This window comes from Crotalus tigris, unplaced genomic scaffold (assembly GCF_016545835.1).
Source record: "Crotalus tigris isolate CLP2741 ecotype Arizona unplaced genomic scaffold, ASM1654583v1 scf7180000024383.4638030, whole genome shotgun sequence".
NCBI lineage: Eukaryota > Metazoa > Chordata > Lepidosauria > Squamata > Viperidae > Crotalus > Crotalus tigris.
In genome coordinates, this window is record NW_024100553.1 from 1,863,600 (window position 1) to 1,876,435 (window position 12,836).

A 12,836-nucleotide genomic window follows, 5' to 3' on the forward strand; every position below is an offset into this window, starting at 1 on the left:
ATGAAAATCCCTTGCTTTCGAACTGACATGATGCTTCTAGCTTGCCTATAGTCTGGGGGGGGGAGGGGGACAGGGGACAAGGTTTGGAACACAGAGGTGAGAGATCCCTGAAGAGACGTTTTGGCAAATGGAGGCTTTCTTCTCATAACAGACATTTGAAGATGAGGGGAAGGAAGATTTTATTCTCTTAATTAACTTTTTCCCGCCATATTGCCAGAGCTAGTATTCTTTCTACCATGCTGGTATGCTATGCCTAATAAAGCTTTACATTAGAGATTGCAATGTCTCTGGTGAATTTACTTCATTGGGCTTTTCAACTGGAACCTTGACAGGTATATACTTTTGCATGAAAATTATATTATGAGCTGAAAACTGAATAATTTGCAGTGGATATGCGATAGATTGTACCATGCAACGAAAGAGATGGCTCTGATCATTTGTATATGTTAATGAAATACAGACTTTGCCTCTTATGTACTTACAAACCACATCAAGGCACAGTTTCAAAAGGATAGAGTTTCTGATATCACAAAGCATATTTTGTCACTTTGGCCTTGCTAGGTTTAGAAATAGGTTTGACCAAAAAACTAGAAATATACAATTGTGAGTTGTATAGAAATGGTGGAAAACTAGGGTAAACAATGAACTTGGGTGGTATGCATACAAAATATGGGGAAATAGAGAAATTTTAAAATGCACAAACATAGGTAGAAAGGTATGGGTAGCATGCGATCTATTGCAAAGAAGGTTTGTAAAAGAAATAAAAAAGGTTCTGCGTAATCAAATATTTATGCCATTTTATTAATGGAAATGAGAACTGCATATGTCAGGAGAAATATAAAAAGTAACTAAATACAGTGGGAATAAATTACTTAACTGTGTGGTTAAAAACAGAGCAAGATACAGTCAAAATGAATGAATGTGGATTAAATTCAAATGTGACTGAACAGTATGAAAGAAGGATATTGGAACGGTTTGCCATAGAAAGAGAGAGAATAAATGAGGTCTGAATTGTGAAGCAAATGCATAAAGAAAGAGCAAGTAGATCAAGAAAAACCAGAAGACAATAGTCGTAGCTGGGTGGAATGGATGCAATCCTCAAAGAACACAATCCTCAAAAAACTAAGACAATGCAGGTTGAAGCATATGGATGTATGGAAGCATATAATTGCTGAATGGTACTTGTATAAACTACATCTAATTAGATTTCCTTTTATTTTCTCTTATTTCCTACCTCCAACATTAAAAATATAATGTCGTAGAGTGTCTTTGGATTTCTCGGTCATCCAGGTCATAGTTGTCTCGAAGGTGGTTTTTCAAAAAGCAATTGAACTGTTTTTTACTTGAGGAAAAAAAAAGATGTTTCACTTCTCATCCAAGAAGCTTCATCAGTTGTGACAGGATGGTGGGCATATGGAAGGATAGATTCTGACAGGATGGGGGGAGGGAGCAGGGAAATGGAAGGATCCTATTTCTTTGCAGTCATCTGGTTGTTAGCACTCTCTCTGAGCGGAATGGGATAACTCGCTGTAGCCAACTCGTCATGGCCAACTTGCCAGCTCAACTTGCCATTGGACAATTCACCATGGGACAATTTAATAATAATTCAGTTTAATTATTTAAAATAAACTAAAAAATATTTTAACTTTTGTCATTCACATTTCATTCTGTCCCTCCTTTTGCATCCTTTCTTTAATGATTCTATTCCATTTCTTTGATATTAGTGTAACTCTCGTCCCATGGTGAATTGGTCATGGGAAGTTGTCCCGCAGTGAATTGGCCATGGTGAGTTGGCCGCAGTGAATTGGCCATGGCAAGTTGGCTGCAATGAGTTGGCCATGGAGAGTTGGCTGTGGTGAGTTGGTAGTGACAAGTCGGCCATGGTGAATTGTGATAGACCCTTCTCTGAGAGCTGTTGAGGCCACTTGGGGGTTTATCTGTGCCATTCCCACCATCCTGTCAGAACATATCCTTCCATTACAACTGATGAAGATTTTTAGATGAGAAGCGAATCGTCGCTTTCTTTTTCCTCAAGGAAAAAGCAGTCCAGTTGTCTTTTGAAAAATCACCTTTGAAACAATGTTTAGGAGTGTATGAAATAGCTGTAATTCACTTAGACTCAGAAGGAAGGCAATTTGCCTCTTTGAATGTTCTGCATTGCCACCTAGCCTCACTTGGCATTTGCCAGTCAGCCCCACCTCCATGCTTCATCTCCAGATGCCTCACTTCAATTCTCAAGGGAGATCACATCATCTCTAATCTTGAAGCAAAGTGCTAAAGTAATTCTTACCTGCTCTGAAATGGTTGAATTACTTCTATATATGTCTCTCATGAAGACAGGATTTACATGTTTATAAATGGGTTTGTTTGCCTTTGGCTTAATGAATGATTTGACCTAGCCTTCCCCTTGATTGATTGATCCATTCGTTCATTCACTTATTCATCCTATTTATCTAGTTGCCCATTTCTCAAACATGATTCTGGATGGCATAAAATAAAAAAAACAAACCATAAAAAATAAACATTAACAATCATTCTGTAATAAAATGTTATTTAATTAATGTTATTTTAAAAAGATAGAAGATACAGATAATGTAGCCATCTTGCCAATTCTCCATTTCCCTGAGATCCCCAAGCCTGTTTTGAGGGACTTCCAGAAGCTACCAAGGATGGGATCAACCTCAATTATGGTTAGTTAAATAAATTATAATTAAAAACCTTTAGTTGAGAATGATGTGTTGCTCTACTCAATATGCTTTTGCATAGGAATTATGAGCCATTATTATGCATTTCTCCCAAGCCAAAACAATGCATTTCTGATGTCATCCTTCTCATAGAATAATAAAGGTCTTTGCTTCAGCAAGAAGATATAACTAGCTAGTTAGCCACACATCCCTCTTTTGCACCTGTGTGTAAAGAGTGCAAGATTTCTGAAACAGAAAACAAGTAATTTCTAAAAAAAAAAAAAAAGGAAAAGCAGCAGTCATAGTTCACTGCACCTTAAAAAAAGTAGATTGTGGAATAATTGCATTGATTTTAAGAAAACATTTACATTTGCAATGCACTCATTGCTTTGAAGGATTGATTTCAGTTAGATCAGAGAACAGAAGAAATAGATTTGCGGTATTGAATTCACATTGGCATGATTAGGAAACATGGTAGTTATGAAAAGAACACACATTTTCTTAAAAAAAAAAAATTCTCACCAGAAATTTATTGCTTTAATATAAAGGGTAAGTGAGAAGAGACAATATTATTAAACATAATTGGAGGCAGAATTTAAGTAGCTGGATAGCACACATTTTTCCCAATATAATTTTATACCACATTATAGATTTTTACCTTTCTTTACTGTGAATATGACAATAGCTGGAAGTTAAGGCTGTGCAGTCATTTAGAGGGATGCTTCAAATCAACTAAGATTTGCCTGGACTGCCCCATTGAAGCTGATTTGAAAACTAAACAGAGACCTGGCTCAATATAGAGTGTCATATCAGGTTGCTGCAAAGCTTCATAGCATTGTAAAGCATTGATTGTTCATGCCCCAAGGTTTTTTTGTGACTTCCGGAGTTGTTTCAGACATAGTCTGTGTTGCAGATTTTTGTCATATGTAGAGAAGGCATGAGGGGAGAAGAGAATGGGTTGAATGAGGCAATGGGTTCTCCAACTTCAGTAGCTAGCCATAAAACTGATCATCTCCAAAAACTCTGGAGTCCTTGATGCTCTCTGAGCTTGGTTGTTTTCTTGCAGACTTTTCATTACCCAACTAGGTAATTGTCAGCATGAGAAATCAGGAACCAGAGGTGTTCAAATGAGTGCAAGTGTATTCCATGCTACCTCTAAGCAAGAACCTGAACTACTAGCAGTCAAGGCAAATTGAGGGTGGATAAGAGTCAACGGAATTCAAGGAAAGCTGGGCTTAGATCTCTTGAGGGCACAAAGGAACTCCGCACTGATGACATGCTTGACCCCTCTCTCAGGCTCATTCTGGTTATCTCCTATAGTAACATCTTCAGTGTATTGGTAATGAAATGTCTGCAAGAAAACAAGCAAGCTCAGGGAGCATTAAGGATTTCATAGATCAACCTGAGCTACAAATATTCTCTTCTATTCTTTTCTATTGCCTCTCAGACCTTTTTTGGAATGAAATGTTTTTATGCTCAGACCTGCTAGATTTTCCACCTCTGTAAAGACATTGTTTAAGACATCCTTACAAAAAGAGATTAAGCTTGCCATACTATTATGCTGCCCTCTTGGCACCACCTAAACCAGTGATCAGAGGCAGCAGAGCCATTCTCCTGTACAAAGTCAGTATGTCTTATGGTATTAATGAATAACAAAATATTTTTAATTATCTAAAACATTAAAAAATATTTTAAATTTAAAATTAATGTAGCAATTAATTAAAATCATAAAATTAAATCAATAGATAGGAATATTTCAGTGTCATGCAAAGCTTAGCATGCTGGAAAAGCACTTGGGAAAAAAAGCTTAAGTTTTAACTTGTTTTGAAAAGGTTTTGTTTTTAAAGTAAAGCAGAGCACTTTCTGAAATGGTTCAACATCACTACAAATATTTTTCTGGATAAGCGGTGAGTTGCTCTCCTATCCTTTTCCCATCTCTGCTGTCTCTGTCAATGCCTTTGCACAGTTGCAGGGGAAAGTTTCAAACATTTATTGCAGTGAAAACCTTGATGGTACCCAGCTAAAACCAGGCTGGATTAACATCTTCTAAAAAAAAAAAAAATTCTACCGTTCCTGTTATTTCATTTGATTCTTCTAAAAAAAAATGAAGCAGCTTTGACACTTTTCCATTATATCTTATAGATGAACCTTCTTTTCTTAAACAAATCTCTGAATCTGAAAGTGTCTCAAATCAAATCAGATGGCTCTCAATATCAAATTTCAAACTCAAATTGAATCAGCCTCTTCAGATTTCACATCTCCAGTTTGAATGGAATGGCACTGATTTGCTCAGGTCTGTTATACTTTTAGGGTTTAATGCAATGGCTTCCAAACAGAAGTGTGTGAAAACAAACATTCAAAATTCTCCACTCTTTTGTTTTCCAAATTAACAAAGCTGGAAAAGGTGAATCATATTTTAAAATCATTTTTAATCAGTGGAGAATTTCAATTTCTATTCAAAGTGCTGGAATTAAACTTTTAAACTGTAAAGCACTTAAGGGTTACTAAGAGAAATTTATCTTTCACTATGCAATTCCCTGGTATCTATATGCACCCTCACAGTATCTTTGCTGTGGAATGATATTCCTTATTTCAAATTACTTTCAGTTCTTCGGCTTAATGTAGTTTCTCAGTAGGACAATACTAAAATACTACTGGAAGAAAATGTATGCCCCTGGAAAGGATCAAATACGTGTAGTGTAACAGAACGAAGCAAGTGTATTAGACAGAAAGCTAAGAATTTGAACAATGCTGTATACGAATAATATAACTCTTAAAATATAACTCAGCTACAGAATATCTTACAGACCTGAAATTTATCAGCTTGGATAGCAGCGATCAGATTGATTGGTGCCGTCAATATCCAGATGAGTAGTCATAGTTCATTTCACTTTTACGTGGAATGGAAGGATTATAAGTCATGATAACTATAGCTACATTAAATCCATAAGACTGCAATATTGAGCAGCATAGTGGCACTGGCATTCATCTGTAAACCTATTTTAATGGCATATCATTATTTAGACTGTTTTGGTAATGCGGCTTCTTCATAAAGCTTCAGAATGGTCCATCAGGAAGAATTCTTTTCATCTAATTTGTCTAGCTTTACAGGTACCTAGTTCTGAAGCCTGTAATCAGTCATATATCTGACTATTTCTGAAGGAAATGAGGCAAAAGTATGCTTCTTCTTCCTCCTGTCTTGTTATCTATTCTTTCTCATCTCTATTTTAATACAGAAGAGTTGACTTTCAAAAAAAGGAGGGGAAAATGAGTTATTGTTTCTTCAGGATCAAGCAGGAAAGACATTCTGGACAGGATCTCAAGCTAAAAGGAGGGCACACAAAATGAGATACTAGTTTTTTTCCTACCTAAAATATAACCTAATTATATCTTGCTTTATTTCCTGATTCTGACACATGATGGCAAGATCTAGCTGTCTGGAAAAGGCTTTAATGCTGGGAAAGGTGGAAGGAAAGAGAAGAGGAGGACAACCAGTAACAATGTGGATGAACTCAGTTACAGTAGCAATGAGTTGATAGACTTGAAATAACAGGTTAATAAATAAGTACATTTTCTTGAAACACATAACAAAAAATAAATGTCTAGGTTTTTTCAAGTGTCATGCCAAACTGTGCTTTTTTTGATTGTGCTTTAATGAATAGTACACAGTTGACTGAGTTAATACCACAAGCTCAACTGTTGTTTGCAAATATAGATTAGCAGTCACCATCTTCTGGGTATATCTTGATAGAATCAAGATCATGTGAAGTGTTAATACCACTTTATAATGCCTTCAGAAGACTACACTTGGAATACTGCATCCAGTTTTGGTTGCCATGATATAGAAAGACTCTAGAAAGAGTACAGAGAAATCTAGAGGCTCTAGAAGGAGTACAGAGAAGAGCAACAAATTAGGAACTGGAGGCTAAAACATATGAAGAATGATTGCAGGATTGGATATGCCTAGTTTAATGTAAAGAAAGACTGGGGTGTTCCAATAAGAGGGGTCAAAACACCTGAAGGCAGGACAAGAAAATTTCTCCTTAGTTTTCTAGGTTGCTTCTCTCCTTGGTTAGTTTCCATCCGTTGCTTCTTGTCCTGATTTCAGATGCTTTGGAGAATAGCTTGACTCCCTCTTCTTTGTGGCAGCCCCTGCGATGTTGAACACTGCTATCATGTCCCCCCTCATCCTTCTCTTCATTAGACTAGACATAGTAATCCAAGCCCCAAACCATGGCTGATAGCAGCAAAACACACTGAGATTTCCAGAATAATTAATAAAGTTGCAACACCCCCTCACTTTCCCCCATTTCTAGCTAAGTCATCCATAAATGCAACCACAGCAGATTCAGTTCCATATCCCAGGTGAGCCCCCAACTGAAATGTATCCTGATAATTACAGTAATTTTGTCTAGATATATGTGGACCTGCAAGCCACAACCTTCTCAATCACCTTATCAGGAGTGAAGGTCAGAAACCTATAATTACAAAGATCTCCCTGGCCTAGAGATGGATTTTTTTTTAAAAAAAAAACTAGAGCTCATATAATTGCTTCTTTTAAGCAACTAGTAATGCAACTCTTACCCCAGCATGCATTAATCACCTCCTGTAATCATGAGTCCAGTTAAAAATGGGCTGTTAAAATCATCAAGAAGTTGCAGGGCCAGGCATCTTAATGTTTTGGGAGTAGGATTGCAATGGATTCCACAGCTTCCCCCCCCCCCCAAAGCTATACTTTTGAATTTAAGTGCAAAATTTACATATTTAAATAAAATCTAAACAAAGACATTTAGACAGGAAAAAAACAAAACAAAAACATAGCAACTTCACTGCACACTCCGGTGTTCAGTGTAGAGAATGGCTGCATTCAAAAATTCCTTTTAAGATTTTAACATGTTTATCCAACATATAATGTGTAATACTTTTTAAAGCATTATTTATTTATTTTTTGTCTTATATTGTATAATGTGCATTTAAACATATTTAGAAATTAATAAACTTTATTTAAAATCTTACTCTTAACTGTATACTTTTTCTTGGGCATATTTAATGAAAAGATATTCAGGATATAAAATTACTTTTTACTTATCAAATGAGTGGAAGACCAAGCAAAGAATAACAAAATTAACAGAAGACCAATTTCCATCATAGCAGTCAATGATATCTGATTCTTCTGTTACTTTAGCGCAAATGACAGATCTTTTTAGAGGTGAAATTGAGTAAATTATAACAAGAAATTCATATAGTGTAAGATATTTTAATCAAATTAATAAAACAAGATTTAGGAAAAAAGTTGCATTCTCTAAATATTGATTTCAATGATACCTATATACCTACATACACATACATACATGACAAATTGGCAACTTAACCAAGGTAACATTGTAAAGAAATTACAGACTTGCAAAGTGCAAATCGAAGTTCGATGACAGCAGATTTGGTAAAAACAATTTAAAATTCAGAAACATACCTGCAGATTTTGTAAGAGATGTTTTAAAAGAGAAATGTAAAATTTACCAAAGGTTTACCTCAATTGAATGTAGATAATTCATAGACAACATGAAGAAAACTATTGCATAATATATTTAATAAATGCACATATTTTCACATATTTTAAGACAAACATTATTAGAATTTTAAAGGTGTGACTCCTTTACAACTGGCAGACACAATTATCAAGATCTTACCTGATGTGCCTCCAGATATATTTAGGAGGAATATGAGATTTTCAGATCTAGATATAATGACCTGAGATCTTTATGAAACTGGATGAAAGAGGTAGAAACTTAATGGAGTATAACTACAGCAAAAAGAGATAAAAATGAAGTTTCAGATTCATTTTCCAAATCAATGTAACTCCTAATGTTTCTTTATCTACAGTATGAGTTCAGTAAAACATTTATGAGAAAATTGTTTGCCTATTTGATATTAAATGGAAAAAACACCATGCACAACCAAAATTGAATGAATTGAAGCAACCAGAATTAGGCCACAAGCAGAACTCAGTCTTATTCATAACCCAGAGATGAATTTCAAATTCAAACATAAAATGATAAAGTGATTCACTAGCAAGGAGATTTGATGGAAGTAAAATAACCTGACTCAGCCAGTCAAAACTAACCAAATAAATCCATCCTGCTATGTTTCAGCTGTAATCCTTTAAAGCCTTGTTTTGTAGTTGCAGATTTTTTTAGAGGCATTGGTCTATAACTGAAGAATAGAATAGAATTGGTGGACCAGCACATTTTGAATTCCCAGGTTAAGGAAAGCTGATTTAAAAGTTGTTTTCTTGGCCCGCAGTTTAATATCTTTTGAATGCAAAAGCGAATGTATTTGGAGAAAGGGTAAAATGGACTCTGATTTTTTTTTTTAATTTTTCATGGAAGCTTGTGAATCTTAATGAATCTAGTATTTTTAAACCTAGTTCTTTCTCTAGCTGTGGAACAGATTGCAAAAAAACTACAATTAGCTATGCACAGGTGGTATTACCTTGTTGAAACTTCTTTATTTCAGGTGAACACCAAACAGCTGTTGAGTTTTAATCCTGCATATGTAAAGTTTGTTTTCATTGTTTACTAGAGAACATAAACTAGATTAAGCAGGTAGTCTGCCCCTGTATATCTAGGCACTCTATAGTTAGCTGCCCTTCTTGGTAAAGGGGTCAGTAGAACAGAAGATTTGTTCACTGCATTAGAATTATACTTTATTATTGGCTAAAAATGTCATTTCCCAAAGACTCAATAATACATGGATGCTTTTAGCAGAACAAACCCTATTTATAATAATCATCAAATTAGAAAAGTGTTTCAAGCCATTAAATAGAAAGTCCGTTTGAATGTATGCATCAAAAGTGAGTCCACTACTTCCCTAGGTAATTGAGCCACTATCACAATTCACTAAGGTGATTAATGCTTAATTGTAATCTGCCTTCCTCTAATTTAGGACTGTTTTCCCATGTCTTGTATTTCAGAACATTAGAAATCAGAAATGCCTTTTTCTTCCTTGACAGGTCTTCAAGTACACGAATCCTTGGGGACTTTTTCTCCAGAGATAAATTTATTCGCTTTTTCCAAACTCTCTTCATAGGGCTTCATTTCCAATCTCTCAATCTCCTTTATTGTTGTTTTCTGAGCTTATTCCAATTTGTTTTTAGTTTGGTGCCCAAGCTAAGATTCGATAGTTAGGATGGGTCTGATCAGTAAAGAACAATGTTGAAATATGACTTCTGTTTAGAAATGATATGTATTGTTAAGAATAAAATTGGCCATATGATGGATTCAATTATTATTACAATTTCAAGATCCTTTTCACATCATTTTTAAGGAGGACAAAAATAATATAGAAGGTTGTTTCAAGCTTTCCCTCTATTTCAACAGTAATGTTGGGACAAACATTTTACTTTCCATTTTTTTACTTATTCATGTAGGAGTGAATGAAATAAAAGGAAGGTAGAAGATATTGGGAAGGGATTATTTTTTAAGAAAATACAAATAATCCTCAAGTTACAACTACAATGGAGCCTGGTGGTTATAGTCCTAAGTCGTAACAGACATAAAATTAACCCCATCCTAAGACTTTTTTTTGCAGCTGTGGTTATTAAGCAAATCTATTGTTCACCATGATGTGGTTCTGACAAAACCCAGAAATGCCACTTTTCAGCAAAACCCTCACAAAATGTGATCACATGACTGTGAGACACTGCAAATAGTCATCAATATGGCCGTGTTGCTGAATGCCCAAAGTGCAATCACATGACCATGGGGAGGGCCCTGATCTTGGAACTTTGGATCCGGTTTGTAAGTCCCCTTTTTCAGATAGTAAGGTGACCAACTTTTTTACAATGAAAAGGAGGACACAAATAAATTGAAGAAAAAAAAATATTGTAAATAAAAGAAACATTTTATTTATTGCAACAATAATACAAAATACACAATAATATGATAAATGCATAATAAAAAACATTTGTAACAATAACATTTTATATTGTAATTATGCTCACATGCTGCGCCCCTGCCCACAGCCACCCTGCCAGCACTGCTGCCTCTCCGTGTAGAGCGGGCCCCGCAGCTCCCAAAGCACCAGCTGCGCTGACTCTGGCCCTGGGGGGCAGCCCTCCATCAACAAACCCCACCTGCAGCCGCCTCGCCAGCACCACCGCCCACCCTGCACAGCCCCATGTAGAGCAGCCCTGTGGCTCCCACAGCATGGGGGCAACCGGCCGCCACCACCCATCATACCCCCACCCGCAGTAGCCCCGCCGCCCCTGCCTCTTGCAACCATTATTGCCATAGCAGGGCTGAAGATCAAGAGAAACTTACTGTGGCGTCGCCGCTCCAGTCTCCTCCAGGTATCTTCGGGACTAACTAGGAGATGGTGTAGTGGGTAGCAGGGAGGGATGCAAAGGTCCTGCCAATTTGCCTTCGCTGCAGACAACTTGCATGTGCAAAGTTTACAGGCCAGGTGTTTTGGCACGCTCAGTAGCAATTCCTATTGGCTTTCAAAAGCCAATAGGGGAAGTAGCAGAGCTCATGCAAAAGATGAAAAAAAAACCATCAAAAAAAGGTGCCGGAACACCGTTCTGAGCATTCTATGAGAAAAACAAAGCCCTGCAGATTAGTCTTCAAATATCGAAAAGGAGGACGTGTAGGAGGACACTTTTCAAGGGAGGACAGAACCTACAAAAGGAGGACTGTCCTCCCTAAAGGAGGACGGTTGGTCACCTTACAGATAGGTCTCAACTTCAGTCTTAAGTCAAGGACTATTTTTACAGGGAAGAAGATTGTGTTTACCATATTTTTCTGTGTGTAAGATGCTATTTTTTCCTGCAAAGCCCTATTCAAAAATCAGGTGTGTCTTATAGAAGTGCAGCATCTTATACACGGAAAAATAATGGTAACCTCTGCAGCCCAGGGCATGCCTGTGTGGGTTGCCACGCCGCCTGGTGCAGGTCTCAAGCCCCTGTGGGCTTGCCACTTTTAGAAACCCTCTTATTTCTGTTTGAATGCTCCAGCTAACTAGGGAAAGTTAGTATACTGTCAGAGAGACCCAGGTTTGTTCTGAATTATAACATAGTCCATCAGCCCTCCACATTGACTGATTGTCATCCAGTTAAATATGGTCTACGAATAAGGCCCCAGAGTAGGCCACATGAACATAAAAAGTGCACTTATTAGGTAGTTCTTTCTTTTCCTAATTAAACACATCTTAATTAATAAGGCAATTAGCGTACACTAAAATATTGAAATTTGCATATGAGTTTCAAAGGTAGGAAGTACATTACTTTTTTATTTATTCATATATGCATTCCAGCAGACTCTTTGAAGTTCTTTTTTTATGTTGTGAGAGGTGATGTTAGCTACCTGCAGTTCTTATAAAAACTGTATTATGCAGTTAATTCTTCTTTTAGACTTATTTTCCACTTGATTAATCTAAAGCTTGCAGCCTTTAAGGTTATCTAGGGAAAAAAGCTTATATTATAGATTAGACATGGGAATAGGGACCCATTTGGGCTGCCTCTGGCACTGAACTGCTGGTTTCACCCATTCTAAGTATCATTTTAATAACCATGAAATGAAAGCTGGGAGCCTGTACAGAATCAATTTTTTCTGAATAGTGCTGAGGACACTTCCAACACATGCATAAGCAGAGGGTCAGGTTTATTTTTAAATGGAGCATGTTGTACACTTTCTGCTATCTCTGTTTCATGGCTGTTATTTGCTGAAGTTATTTCTTCTCTTTTCTTTTTTTGTAGAGATAAAGTTAGACTCCTTGAAGTCAGATCTGATTCTCGATAACTACATATCTGTGTTGTTTTTCTTAGCAAGATCCAAGCCCATGAAAGATCAACCATACAGTATATTGCACCAAGAAGCTGGAGGAAAATAATACAAAAAAGAAATCTTGAAAGAAAACAACAGCAGCCACTTCCATATTGCTGCCAAAAAAACTACCTGGATGAATCCATGAAGTCATTTGGCTCACCTGTTCTTATTTGGGGGCTTTCCAAGATATACTGAGGCTGGGGGCTAATCTAGGAAGCGGAACAGATATCTTGGCAGAAGGCAATGGCTGCCAATCACAGCACACGCTCACACATGGGCAAGTTCAGATACAAACTCAAAGTATTTATTGCACCAGCAAATCCTTAACTGA